The sequence below is a fragment of the Aphelocoma coerulescens genome, chromosome 1 (assembly GCF_041296385.1).
Source record: "Aphelocoma coerulescens isolate FSJ_1873_10779 chromosome 1, UR_Acoe_1.0, whole genome shotgun sequence".
Classification (NCBI taxonomy): Eukaryota; Metazoa; Chordata; class Aves; order Passeriformes; family Corvidae; genus Aphelocoma; species Aphelocoma coerulescens.
In genome coordinates this window covers 80,353,509-80,369,242 of record NC_091013.1, presented here as the reverse complement: position 1 = coordinate 80,369,242, position 15,734 = coordinate 80,353,509, and positions in this window count along the sequence as shown.

The following is a 15,734-nucleotide window of genomic DNA, read 5'->3' as shown; positions in this document are numbered from 1 at the left end:
TTTGTTCCCACATGAAGCTCATTAGAGCACACATTGAAATCTACTCTCCCTGTACAGATTTTACTACTAAAATGTAACTTGATAAGAGATATGAAATGAATAGGATAGGCAGAAGAGGAAAGAAACACCACAATCTCTATCCCAAAGAATGCTACTGTGCCCAAATTCTGGAATTTCTGTTCTGCATGACTGTTTAATTCTTCAACATTTCCTTTTGACAGAAATTGAAATAAAATGTCAAAACTTCCCATGAGGTGAAACTTCTGGAAAAATTCACTTCAGAATTATTGGGTATTATCTGGATTTTCATTTCAATAAATCAAAAAGACTCTTCTCACTAAAGCTTTCCATTTCTTACTATAGAAATCAACATGATAAAAGAAGAATGAAGCGCTTCAGCTTTATCACAACACTCCATTAAGAATTTACTTGCAGCAACTATGAGAACTGACAGTCCCTGCAACCACAGGACTTTATCTGATCGCTCCTTTTCAAAGAGAAAAGTGTTCAGAGGCCTTTAATACAATAATAAACTCATATATCAATATTCCCAAACATTCTCAGAAATTTCAAGGACTGATAAGACCTCTAAAAGTATTTTTAGAAGTGTATATTATTATTCACAGAAGAATAATTTGTCTTCCTCTGTTTGTGGTTAGTTTTCCTTGACGGTCATTTTTTCTTTCTTTTTTTTTTCCTCAAAAACATTGCACAAGAGCAGCTGCTTCCCTCCAGTCCCACAGAGCCCCAGAATGGCTGGCAGACGCCGCAGTCCAGGCAGTGGTTTCTGGCTGTGCTCTGAGATCCTGTCTGTCTTCTGGGAACTTCTCCTGAGCCTGTCAAGGGACTCTTGGGAATCCTTTGAGGAACACCAGGGTGCTGCTGCTGGGAAAGAGGCTGTGACCACTTGGAAACTTGCGCAGCAGGAGGAGGCCAGAAGCCTGCACAGCCTCAGGGTGAAGAGGCACAGGGTGGCTGGGTCCTCTCTGAGACCTGCAGCCTCATGACCTTCAGCCCCAGCTGCACTGAGGGAGGGATCAGCAGCATCTCTGCTTAGCCGGTTGGGAAAGGGAGACTCACACTGTGGGAGCCTCCAACCAGGGGCCAGCTGGCTGGAAAGCAGCTTTGCACCGCCGGCTTGTGGGTCCTGGCAGGGAACAAGTGGCCCATGAGCCAGCAATGTGCCCTTGAGGCAAAGAAGGCCACCAGCCTCCTGGGCTGCATCAGGCAGGGCGTCATCAACAGGTCAAGGGAGGTGATCCTTCCCCTCCACTCAGCACTGGTGAGGCACACCTGGAGTGCTGTGTCCACAGCTGGGCTCCCTGCTGCAAGAGAGACATGAACATACTGGAGTGAGTGTAGTGAAGGGCCACGAAGGTGACTGAGGGCTCGAAGCATCCATCATACGAGGAGAGACAGAGATGGGTTTGTTCAGCCTGGACAGCCAAAGCTCTGGGACATCTTAGCAAAGGACATAAATACCTAATGCTGAGAGTAAAGAAAGCAGAGCCAGACTCTTCCCTGTGGTGATCAGTGACAGGACAAGAGGTAATGGACACAACTTGAAATATACGAAATACCATTAAACATAGGAAGAAAGAAATTCTCTGAAGGTGGTCAGATCCAAAACAGATTGCCTAGAGAGTCTCTGAAGGCTCCCTTCTTGGAGGTGCTCAAAACCCAGTTGCACATGGCCCTGAGCAGCCTTCTCTAGCAGACCCTGTTCTGAGCAAGGTGATTGAGCTAGGCAATCGCCTGAGGTTCCTCCCAGCTTCAGCCATTCTCTTTTACTGATAAAACTACTTTCAGGTTATAATCATGGCTTTTCACAGCAATATTATTGCTTTATAAGCAAGAAACCACATATACAGTGTCAAATCCTTTCTCAGCAAACTTGTTTTACTTAGTTTTCTATCCCTCATCTCCATATGAGTCTCATCCTCTTTGTTATCTCCACCCTATTCACTGACACACAAAATATGTTTGATTTTTCTGAATTGTTGAATTTTAAATGAGATGAAAATAGGATCCAATTTGAATAAAATAGATCATAGCTTCATAAGAAGATTTAAGGGGGTTTTGTGAATTCAAGATAACTACATATTTCCTTCCTTTCATGAAATTCATCTGATACCAACATGCCTATTTGGCCTGATTTTTATTCAGTTGGTATATTCATGATTTTAAAGGAAGAAGAAATTACTAATATTCACATAATTTCTGTAGGTTTTTTTACCTGCTTTTTATTTTCTCGTACATTATATACATTATGGTTAATTATGTTAAAAATTTCTACATTTTAAGCATGGTATTAACATCTGTATTTTTATTTAAGAGACTATTGGACATCCTATTCTATGATGGAGGTGAGGAAGTAACACCAAGCAGTGATGCAGCTGCCATGGCAGAATGAAAGCCTAAAACAAGGTGAGAAATGACAGAAGACAAAAAGGATCGTCACTGTCAGGAAGAGGGATGAAGTAGAGGGCTTGTGTGACTTTATTCCTCCCCAGCAGTGTACTGTGACTGCAAATTGCAGCTCATACTTTGATTTTTCTGTTTAGACCTCTGCTGCCACTTTTGCAAATATATACCATAAAAGTCACTTCAGGCACAAAAGATGACCTTATTCCAGAACACAGGAATGGCTGTACTGAGTCTAACAAAAAGCCCATCTAGGCAAGGATCCTCATTCTGCTTGCTAGTTATCTTCCACTGTGAGAAGAAGAACAGGATGCTTCGCTCTAATACCCTCCTGATTCAGTTTTAACCTGAATTTAGAGATATACAGCAAAGATGTCAACATCTGAGAAAATCACTTTGGGAACCCCATCATATGGAACATGCTTTTGGTGAAATTTGCCTGACCTACTTTGAGCATCATTATCAGAATGAGATGAATCGTGCTCTTACAGTAGTTACTTCTTTAACTGTAGAGGGAATCAAGCAAGTTTAGCTCAGACATAAGTGGCTTTGTAAACAGAGACAGGGATTAGTTTCATACAAAATACCTTTAGTCAAACTTTGATTTGGGGTTTTAAAATCACGAGGTTTCGGGTAGGGCTCAGACCTTTGCTATAACCCACAGCTGATGCAGCTGTACCTCAAGAGAGAAGAAATTTTGCAGTGCTGAGATGTGTCCAGATAAGTGGGAATAGCAACAGCAAAATAGTGACAAGAAGCAAAAACAGAAACAGTGTTCAGAAGCAGTAAAAGGAACAGCAATGGGATAGTAGGCAAAACCAGTAGTTTTTAGGATCAGATAGTGAGCTGAGCAGGAGCCAGGCACTGAGCACTAAATGCAGCACCAGCAGGAAGGAAGGGTTGTGACTTTAGTCACATCAGTACATCTCAGCTGGAGGAGCACCCCTTTGAGGACCGTTGCCACCATTCCTTCCAGAATGCCAGTCTGTCCCACTTGTAACCCTATCAGTTGTTTTTCCAAGATGATATCATAACTCTGTTTTCCTTCTCTCAGATAAAAGAGGACCTTTATCCTCCTTAAGGGAAGATGCAAACATTATCTGCATGTGAGTACTGCTTTTCCTGAAGCACCCAGAAGGGCAGTTTAGCATCTAGAATGGAGCATGAGCTGCAGTTGCTTTAATTGTTTAAAGTGAAAATCCTTAGAAATTGAACATAGCCTTTTTTTACTATTTAAACACATGTGACAGAAGAGCTGGGTCAGACTGAAACTGACTGATTCTTCCAGCAAGGATATCATACAAAAGAGGAGCTTCATTCTGTAGGGTGTCTTTCATACAAAGCAAAACAGTAATATCTTCAAAAGCAAGAGAAAAGGATAGAATTGTTTCTCTTAGTGAATCTCAACAAAACAATAATAAAAAGGAAAACTAAGCAAGGACAAAAAGCTAAGAAAATAATTCTAGGACTCTAATTAAGAACAAGAAGAAACAAGACAACTTTGTTGATAAATTCAAAACAAGCAAAAAGCAAAAAATCCATCCAGACACTCAGAGCACAAATGTTTCAGTTTAATTTACTTAGCAAAATGGAACCACAGCCTCCAGAATATTTTTCACAGTTGATATTTGAAATTCAAGTGGCCTTATGGCAAAATAAGTTGGGTAAGAGAAAACTACTAAGGATAAAACACAAGTTAGTTATCTCAAGAAAATGTAGTGTTGTCAATCTCCTGTGACACATAAAGGATGTTCTTATTTAACCTTGTTGAGCATAAACTACATGAGAACATGTAGAAAAATATGTGACTTTAAAGCCATTCTGTCAAATAAGGTCCTGTCTTTTCAGTGCTCTGTATCTGAGTCTGGAAATATTGGTAGCCACAAGTTACAAAGAGGCTGTAAATCAAATTTTCATCTGTTTTCTGAGGCTTTTCCAGTCATTCTTCCCACTGTTCAGCTTTCCAGGCCTAGACCTTTCCTCCCTCTGGGCTTAGGGAAAAACCACTTTTGCATGTGAAATGCTTTGTTATTTGCCAAAACAATAACTTTATTTTTCCTTCCAGCAGTTCTCATCCCACAATCATGCCTTCTGCTGTCAAAATACTTTACTCTTCAATGACTCTTGAGGTTACTTTTCACTCAAGAAGGAAAAAAATCCATGACATTTTTTTCCCAAGTTTCATCCTTCTGCAACTCACTAGTACCCTCTCTCTACTGATTCTCTGGGCACTGGGGCAAAAGCGGTCCTGCCACCAAAGGACCACCTCGTGTTTCACTATGAGATGGCTCCCACTAAGCCCAGCTGTAATGTTTTGGGGGTTTAATGATGCAGAATCAGGCTCCTGATCTTGTTAGCCTTTCAGAATGAAATTCACCGTGCAAAGTCACACTGAAAGAACTAGCAAAGTGCAGCCTACTGCAGTACTTCTGGAGCAATGAATTTCAGGTGGGAAAAAAAAAAAAAAGAGGTTTTGTACATATTTTTTGTGCCGTAAGTGTACGAGAGTCTTAATTTTGGAAAATAAGATATTGGACATAACCTCTATTACCATTTTTAGAATCAAAACAACTTCAAAGACAATCGAGTTCATCTGCAATGATAATATTTATTGTGGGTTTTCAAGAGAGGCCATGAACAAGTGCTCTGAACTTTAAAAGCAACCATGACAAATTATTTAAAGCAGAGATGTCAAGTGCTTTGACATCCAGGCCACATGGCATTTACAAATAAAGACTGTGAGCCAGAGTGGAATTGCTCCCTTGGGTTGTATGGTCTTTGTTTCCACGACCTACTGTGATCTGCTTGTTCAAGTGTACTGTACATTTCCTTTCTGTGTGAAACACTACTATTTCCAGTTCATAGAATGATTTAAAAGGTCACTATCAAAGCATGCTCTAAAATTCACAGGCTTAGTCGGTTTCTCTTGGAATTTTCTGTGGCCTATGGCATAAGGATAATGATCCTGAAATGGAGGCATTTCAACAAATATCTTCCAAAGAATATGCTCTCCACCTGCTCCTAAGGAAGGCCAGTTTAAGTTGAACAAGTTCTCCGGACTTTTTTGCCTTTACATGGAGTTTGAAAAATGGCCCCAGTCAACAGTAGTCTGTATTTTTCATGGAATAAAATGTAGGAAAACTCTTAACCAGAATCCAACATTTTCTTTACAGAGGCCACATTTTTATTTGGAAGAATGGTACCAAACATGCCTTATACTTGTCTAGTTTCAAACCCAAAATTCCCTCCAGGGGAATACTTGTACATTCTGCAGTCTCTTCACTTCCCATCGATATTTTAATTCATGCACTTAAGAGGCCACTTCACTAAAGAGCACTCTGCCCTAAAGCCATCTACATATCATTTTAGTATGTTAAACACAGGTCAGTATTCAAATAAAGAAAATCCCCTACCCCAGAGCTGCACACAGATTTCTACCCTTTTACCCTAAATGTGGAGCAAGGGCAAGGAGCACTGGCAAAATGCCTCATCTTGAAAGACCCTCACCACCAGCTACCTCTTATCTAAAACCTGGGGCACAGGCAAGATTTCACCAGTTTCATAGACTGCTGTTCATCCATTGAGCCACAGTCATGAATCATGTTTGTATTCTCAGGTTTTGGAAAAAAAAAATGGTACATATTTTTGGAGGAGGTTGCAGCTATTCCACCTCATCTCACATTTACAAGGAGGTAAAGAGCATGCATGCATGCAGACAGACATTGCTACTGCATGATGCACAGTGATGTGTAAAATCACAAAACCCATGCAGCATGGCTAAGGCAAACTGCTCCAAGCTACCTCTCCCTATTTTCTACAGCCACCTGGAAAATTTCAATGCAGCCACACTACATACAGATTATTCCCAATGACCCCAGTGGCTCCCCAACTCAAGTGCTTTGGCAAGTATCTGAACTCTCTACTATTAAAACCACAAAGCTGATTAATAAAGATTTCTGGTTTGCCTTTTGTCTACTTTCAGATAACTTATGAATATTTAACTCTCAAAAAATTACCTAAGAGTTTTCTGAAAGGGGAAATCTCTAATTATCCACATTATAGGAATCAGTGGACCAATTCTCCCCCCAAAATTTATTTTTTCTGTGTGACTCTTCATTTCTGTTTTTACTCCAGTTATTTTGTGTATGAGACATTAAATGGTCGTTGTGTGATCAAATGAAACTTGATCTTTGATCTGAATTTAGGTCTTCAGCTAAAATGTTACAAAGCAGCAGAACTGAGTTTAATTTCAGGGATGTGATAAGGCCTGTCAATAGTGCCTAAATATCAAAACCTAAATCCCAGTCACACTGAAAAACCTCCCAAAAAATTTAGGAATTCCATGAGCCTAAGATTATACCTTTTGAGTTGTCTCTCTCTGTTTCCTATTTATGGAGCATCCAAGATGAATAACCAAGAGAGTACACTGCCTAATTGGAAATAACCACTTAAATTAAATAAAAATCATTAAAACAAAAATGTTGACACTAAAGAATATCCAGAAAAATATCCGGTCTGTATTTCACTGGCTCTTGTTTCAGTTTGTAAAGACAAGACTTGCACTGAACAGAAGCCCTTCTCTGGCCTTTTCCCAATGTAGTGATGTTTTCACGGAGAGGCACTAGCAGTTATTTTCTTTTACATGGGAATCCATGATATCATACTATAGACTATTATTCTTCCCAACTGAATCTGGAATGAAATCAGAGGACCACAAATATCATCCACTTAAAGGGACTTGACAGAGCAAAATCCTGAGTTTGATAAAAATAAACATGTATGGAGTGGTAGGAACACCACATCTCTCTTCAGCTTCACACTTAGCTGCAGACTGTGAGCAGAGAAAGATCTGCTGATTCAGCCAGAACTGACATGCAAAACGAGTCAGAGAGAAATGGGTCAGAGAAAGTGCTTATAAACAAGAAGTTCTTATGGCCCTTACATTAATACCAAGAACACATTTCTTGTTGTCAGGTGACTTGCCCCCAAACACCAAGGATATTTTGTTTAGAGGTATAGGCATGTTATTCATTTTTGCTGGGCTACTTCCTTGTCACAGGATTACTGTCGACTACAGGGCTGTGAGTAGATAACCTGAAAATATCAATATGGTTGACTTCAATCTCTATACTCTTTTCCTCACAAATTTTTCATATGTTAAAAAACACTGTGGTCTCTATATAACACACAGATTTTAAGAGCTACAAGACTTCTGTAGGTTTTTTCTTTTTTCCCTGAGGAACAGTTAAATGTTTCCACATGCACAAAAAGTATTTTTAATACCAGTGCACAAGTCTTACTCAACAGCTATGTATAGCAATTACTCCACAACTCATGCTGGGTGATTCTGAAGTGACACCAGGACTCAAGGTGGGCAAAATTGCACTAAATGAAAAACTCAAAGACTGACTGGAAAACCATCTCAAAATATCAAATATTAGAACTTGCACCAAGCCTGTCTGTGTTCAAGAAGTGTTTGGACGATACTCTCAGGCACATGGTGTGATCCTTGTCCTGTGAAGGGCCAGGAGTTGAGTTGGACTTTGATGATTCTTGTGGATGCTTTTCAGCTCAGGATATTTTATGACTCCATGTTTTTTTTAAAAACACATACAATATCCTTGTCCATTGCTTCTGATTGCCTTTAATAGAAGATGAGTCCAACAAGTTATCCTTTATCTCCCCCAACAGAATTGACATTGATATGGTAATTCATAGAGGTCAAACAAGTCTTCAGACAACACGAGTCATACATGTTCATACTTCAGAAGGGTAGAATCAACAATATAAAAACACAGAATGTGAAACTTGATTTTGGAAAATAACTGAATTTGTACTTCAAACTGCCTCACCAGATGAACAGTATCCTAAAAGTGTAATGTACATCCCAGAATTAATCACAAAATTTTCAAAGGCTGCTTTTTGACAAAAAACCCACTTCATTTTAGCCATGAATTAAAAAAAAAAAATTAAAAAAAGAAAATAGAATTATGCTTTGCTTCTGTCACCTAGTAATTTAATAAGTTTTACAGTGAGCAGTTTTCCATATCATAAATTCTGCTTTTAACTCACATAATTTTCATTACAAAATCTAATATATTCTAAGCTAAAAAAGTTAATGGTTCAGAAGTGGTGTTATATGCAAAGCAAAAGTGTCTCTGTCCAAAATAGACTACATTTTTAAACCTCAGCCATGAAAACATTGAGAATTCTAAGGACAGTTTCAGACAGATTACAATTTTTTTCAAAATTTGCTGTAAGGCAGAAAAGTGGTTTCTGCCCCATTTTCAGTATGTAATCTGAATTACATTATTCATGCTGCATTTCTGCAATTACTCTACTAACAGCAGGACCTTGATTTTCCTTTCATACTATTTTGTGTAACAGATGATTTGCAAGTGTGCACCTAATGGATCTGGTTTGTTTTCACTTCCATTTCTGTAAACGTGACCATCAGTTTCTGGGGAGATATTTAATTCACTACTACAAGCAAGGTCAAAATCAGACTTTTGTCCAAGTCATGTTGTAACAAGTTACATCAAACAGTTTTATTGAAACTTTTCTAAATCACAGTAAATAATTTAAAGGTGCTTTAACAATATTATGGCATTTGAAATTAGAGCAGATGGCTGTAGTCAACACCAGCTTAGGGAAAAACCCAGTATTTTAGGTCTGTTAAGGCTCTAATTAACAAGCATCTTATTTTATTTTACATTATCTGAAGTTTCACATTTGAATTTAATTTCAAGCTAAATTAAGACTTTACCTGTGTTAGACTGACCAGTAGCGAATGAGTTGAAACTAGTTTAAAAAAAATTTCATCCAAAACTTTTAAATTAATCTCTTTAAACTTTGTATAAATTGCATTAGAAAAAATCAGACGTTTTGGTTTGGACAACCTTTACTTCTGCTTCTACACATGACTTCTAAAAGGCATTGGATTCAGTTGTCATGTTATTGTTTTGTTTTTGTTTTTTTCATATAATGAAATTACTTATTAAATTTATACGAAAAACTCAGCTCTGGCTTTTGTATTTTGTTATAAATACAAAAGGGAGGGAGTTTTGCTATTTTTTGGACAAAAAGAGGAGAGAATATGTTCTACACACTTTCCAGCTAGAGAAACATAAGATATTTGTAAATGTGTTGTCTTTAATTGTCTGATTTACAAGTTCAGTGTCTGAGAAGAAAACTGTACCATGAGGAGGTCATAGCACACAGGCTTGTTGTTGTTTTAAGATTTTACAGCTTGCACAATGGTTTCTTCTTGCCTTGAAACTTTAAACAGCCCATCCAGTCAAATCCTTCAGAAATTTCAAAAAACCCTGTAAATTGGTTACTGTAGAAAAACCTGCTCTCAGAAACAATTTATATTTTCATAATGATTGCTCTTCTATTCAAACTATGTTTTTAGGCTCTTACCAAAATGAATGTGTCCCTAAGTACACATTCAAGCAAGGACATTGCAATATTAAAGTCCTAAGTTAGTAGTTGGAGTATGGAATGATTTTGTGTAATAATTGAACATATGGCATTACTAATTTTAATATGTTTAATATTGTCTGATATTTCTACTGCACGATTCAGCAGAGACAAACAAAACATGTGATACAGGCACACCAGAAAGAAAGTGGTCTGTCCATGCAGTTTGAACAGAAGTACATGCAAGACATGTCACTTTGAAATGCAAAACAGAAAACTTCCAATTCCCACCTGAATAACCTTCTGAAAGACAAGCATATTTTCTAAACTTCTAGCTGCTGAAGAAAAAGAGCATCAGCAAAGGTCCATCACCCATTTTTTGTTTTGCTTTCTTTTATGAAGACTGATCCTTTCTCTAGTTTTTTTAAGAAAAATATGTGGGCACTTATTTCCAGAGGAGGTCTTGTCCTGCTGTTCTCAGGCAGTCAGAGGCTCTTGGGCTGAGCAGAGCTAAATACTGCTCCTTCCCTCTCTGTTGCTCCTGCTTTGAGTCCGCTCCCTGGAGGACATGGGGACTGGGGTCGCTGCAGGCACTAGATCCTAAAATGCAGCGCAATGGAAGTGCATTGGATCCAAGGGCTCAATGTGCACAATAGATGCAGAGTGGGAGGTTTAACTTTAGACTAGAGCTAGTCTGTCCCTGGGAACTTAACACCCCTTAGAAGGCAGAGGGCATTGGAGGGGATCTTGAAGCATATCTACCAGGTTAAATTTCTCCGGAAAGAATTGAGTCTGTGTGCTGTGAGACAGTATGGCCCAACACACAGTTAAGTGTGGTAAGACTGGGATTCACTTCTGAAGTGTACTCCTAACCTACACGAAGGTGCTAGCTTGGGTGGCTTCAAAGGTGCCTCACTCCTCTGCACTGGAGAGAGCTTTGGTACAGAGTGTAACATTACTAATCTAAAGACAAAGTCCAGCAGCACAGAATTAGCTGCATGTGGGGATCAGAAGGCTGATAACAATCAGCTCACAGAAGCTTACCAAAAACAAGTTGCTTTTGTCTTTTAGATTTGCACTTGTCAAAGTGACCCAGTGTATTTTATCAGTTTGCCACACCAGTAAGCCACAGCAATTACTTGACCTCATATGCTAAGAAGCAGGGATGAAGTCTTTTAGGCCAGGCACAGTCCACTTGGCAGAAGAATGATTATATCAACAAAAAAATTCAGCTCAGTGGTTCTCAAAATCTTTTAGTGTTCAACAACACCATGCAGCTAACGAGCACTTGAAACAATATGCTGCGTCCTATTTTTCTCCTTCCTGTGTTACCTTTACTTTGAAAGCCAGTTTCTAAGCAGTGATCACCAGTAAAGTACATCACCTGTTATTAGCATTAAGGAATTAAATCCTTCTCTGATGACTCAGTTGGCTGGAAAAGCAGCTTTTACTTTCCTACTGCACCATCATAGGAACTAAATTAACTTCCAGAAAGCATACAGGACTCACTCTTCTGCATTTTTCAGCTGCTGGCTGTCAGCTGGGACTTGCAAGTGCTCAGTTCATCAGACAATTTTGGCTTCACAGGAACCTTAAAATAAAAATCTTTTAAAAAATTATGCAGTGCCTCCTCTCTAAACAGAGACAGAGAGCAGAATACCCCAGCTACAACATCAGAACACAGAGGGTGAAGAAGAAAGACAGAAGCACTGCCAGGAGGACTGAGCAGTCAAGACCCAGCTATAGGTTTGCTGTGCTCAGGGAGCACTTACTAGATAGCAAGATAAAGTGAAGTTCACTTTTGCAACAGACCCTTCTCAATGAACACATGACACTGAGCAATAATGACAGAAGTAGTTTGGTTGATGTTTTACAGAGTACATGACAGCTCTCAGACTTGTCTAACCTTATATGGTTTAAGATTTTACGGAATTTTTAGCACTTCCAACAAAAATTACAGAGATAACAATTTTTTTCCAAAATGCGTCATCATTATTTGCCTACTGATTATACTGAATATGTGTATATACCTACAAATTAGAGATTGCTGGAATGGGAGACTGATAAATCAAACTTCAAAACCAAATGCACATTGAAATTCCAGCCACATAGCCCGTGCTGGTGGCTATGGCCTGTAATGGTCTTTGTTACCCAGTGTGGGCAATCAGTGAGAGCTCTTTGACACAGGAAGCTGGACCTGACACAGGCCTTTTCTTTCTTCCCTGCCATCACCCACAAATCTGAGATGTCCTTTCATATGTGTTTTCAGTCACTGGATGGTTCTGAACTCTTTACCTGTGCTCCTGAACTTCAGCTGGGTGATGCTTAAGTGAGGTTATTTTCCAGGCTGTAGCAGGTATCTTATTACATCACTTGCCTGTTTTCCTTTCTTGCCTGGCTGCATCTTGTCTCAGACAAGAGTAGCTCTTAGCCAATAGGTGACCATCAGCAAGTTGGTCGTAGTCCTGGGATCTCAATTTTCAACGTGCACCCATACATTCAAGGTTTTCACTGTTATCTCATGCTTCAGCTTCGCATCCTAACGGGATAACTGGTACCAAGCTCCAGTTCATACAGCAAGCTCACACAGCAAGCTGGTACAAGCCCTGATTGGGGGTTTGTTTAGTTTGCATCAGGCACTTTTAGCAAAAGGTACATCATGAGGGCTCATGTCCTGCTACTGGCAGCAAGAGTATTATTTGTACTGGAACACTGTGTATAAAAATGTTTATAGATTTGTTCCAGTTATGCTATATTAGTGTGTTTACATCTGAGTTCAAAGTAAGCAAATATTAATTAAATCCTTCTTACCCTGTTGCTACTTTACAGGTACCAAAGGTCTGTGTTTGGGCTTCTTCACTGTCAAGGCTGAAACATGGATAACCTGCAGGTCCTATCCTGCAGCTTTCTGTGGTCTCCACAGGAGCAGTGGGTGTTTTTGCAGAGAAACAACTCATTATAAGTTCAAAACTGAACACTTGTGCACATTAGCTGGAGAAGAAAGGGAGATGTTTGTGAGGTACAAGCTCTCAGCAGCCTTGCTGACAGTATCCAAAGTAATAAGAAAATGGGCTTTAGGGCAGCAGATGACTCCAGCAGGCCCATGGTCGAGGGAGGAGGGGTCATGTTAGATACCATGTGAAACAGCCATTGTTGTGCTGATGCAATTTTCTTTTTTGCACAAATCCAAATTGTTTTTAAACATACTTACCTCTTGCTATTATCAAATAACAACAATTTGCTTTGAAGCATTAGGATTTCCTTGAGAAGAAACAATTAAAATATTTATAGTCTTGCAAAGGTCTTTAAATCCCTGATTAATGATGACAGTGGATGCTACTGTGCTTGCTCATTTGTTTGCTGGCTTAAGGACTATGTGACCATGAGTTTAAAATTTTTCCACTAGGGCTTAACCCCTGTTCCAGGAAAATGACACTGGTTCACATCTCACTGACTGAAGATTCTTCTCACCCTTTCTCACCCCAGTGAGAGAGGCAAGTTACAAGAGCCATTCTGGTGCATTTTCTTGCTGTAATGTACTGCGGAGAGCAGGCAGGGATGCAGGATGAAGCTTTTCCGTATGCTTCACATGTAGGAAAATGCACACTAAATTAAAGACTGATTTTGCTCTCTTGGACTGCCTCTGTGGATCTGAAAGGGTATTTAAGGCTGTCTGTGTAATGCAGAAAATGTACAGAACTAATTAAACTAACAAAAAGCAAAACTAAATTAAGTTACTGAATCACTACTTAGGCAAGCAATTCCACCAGTGATGCGAAGTGTGTAAAGCAGCACTTATTTTTACTTATTTTATTACTCTTTTAAAATAAAGATACTGGACTAATGAGGTACAAGGTACCTTTAGTAATTCCACATAGCATTTTAACCTCTCTTCCATTCACTTCCACATCTTTGATAATTCTTTCCCTCAAACTATGTTCTCAAGTCTGGATACACTTGATGTAAGAGTAGTAAGATGGCAGATACCTAATCAACAAGCCAAACGGGCAAAGTCTAACTTGAATTTGTATCTTAGGTAAGGGGAGAAAAAAATAAGAATCAAAAAGATAGTAAGTAGAAATGGAAACTGGTTTTTTTTTTTTAATGGCTGTTTTTGAAAGAAACTTATGATTGAAGAAGCCAGGGAGAACAGGGATAAAGAAAGAGAGAAATGGGAAAAAGGGTTTCCTGAAGAATAACAACAAATAATCTCAGCTTGTTCCCACAATAACTGCTTTACCTGAATGTAGAGTTACAAAGTTGAGCTTGGAGACAAAGCCAGGTTACTCAGGGGCAATGAGAAAAAAATCAACATTACTGCACCTGAGGTTGAAACAAATTTCAACATTTGCTTGATGGATTTTTAACTGTATAAACAGGGCTATCTTTATCCCAGCATGCTGAAGGGGCATGAAACTACAAGTCTGACAGCAAAGACTGAGCAGAGGTAGTAACAAATTTATTTCTGATCCTCAAGAAAAGTGGCAGGAGGATGTCCAAGCAACGGAGCAACAACAGGCCTCATCAGAGATATGCAACCTGCACCACTGTGCTCAGTGCTGTGGAAAAGGGCTGCAGAGGAGCAGCACTGGTGTCCCAGTTTGAGACAAATTCGGAGGAACATCCAAAATGAACTGATAGAAGGCAGGTTTCAGCCGCCCCTCCCCCACCAGGTTCAGGAAAAAATTCCTCCAAGGAAAGTGAAAGAAAAAAAAAAATGTTTATTTGACAGACACAGTGAACAATGGGAAAAGAATAATGCTAAATAATAAAACCTCTCGCTGTGGAGAGAACCTGGTAAAGTTCTAGAGTCCATTATGGGTGTGGCTTTCTCCTCTTCGGAGCTGGGGTGCAGCTTGGGCCCCCCTGGCCGAGGGGTAAGGTCTCCTGGCGCTTTCTGGTATTGCTGAACAGTCCAGAAGAGAAGAAGAAGAAGAAACTGAAGTCACAGCAAAACAAAGGAGTTTAACTCTCCATCTCCCTCTTCTGAGAAAAGGAGCCAAGAGCTGGGAAAAGTGGGAAGGTGCTTGCCTCCGCTCTGCAGCAGCAGCAGCAGCTATCTCTGTGTCTTTGGAGCATAAACGGCTTTGAAAAGTTCATCTGGCTTTTTATTTTCTTTCTCTTGCACCCAGTTTTAGAGACACAGAAAGGCACGGGACTCAGTCTGGGCATAGAGCAGTGATAGGGCATACATATCATAAAGTCACCCCAAGACAACTGGCCACAAAACATGATCTAACACCCACCAGCAACTTTGTACTGGGACTTGGTGTAGTTTGGCTCATCCCAACAGGGTGTATAAAGTTCTGGAATTTTGATCTTGAATGAGATACTGAAGTCTTTCTCCCTACCTCTTCACCAGCTGTGTCAGCAGCAGAGTGGCTCTCTGCTCTTTGCGAATCCTGTTAGCAAGGGCAACATCCTCAGGTTGAGCTGGAACCCAGCAACCACTCCACCACAGGTAAAGTAGCCTTTCTGTATCAAAAGGAAGAGTGATGCAGAACAGAATCTACCCAAGGAAGAGCAATAAGAAACAGAATCTGTTGGGCTCTAATCACTTGCTCAGAGGGTCTGCTCATCATGACTCATGAAGATATTTGTCTCCCAGCTCTTCCCTCCCCCAGCCACAGCTTGCAGCCACATTAGCTGAGCTGAGATAGCTGTTTGGCAGAGCAGTTCTGCAAAAGGGATCATTGAAACAAGCTGACTCACATTGCTACTGAGACCCATGCAAAAATTCTGAAAGGACTGAAAACAGCCACATAGTAGGGACCAAACTCAGAACAGTATGGGGGTAAAAACTCCCTAGAAGCCATCCCTTCTCTTAAATCTGTTGAGACATTTTCCTTGGAGAGTCAGCAGTAAGAGAAAAGATGAAAACCAGGATC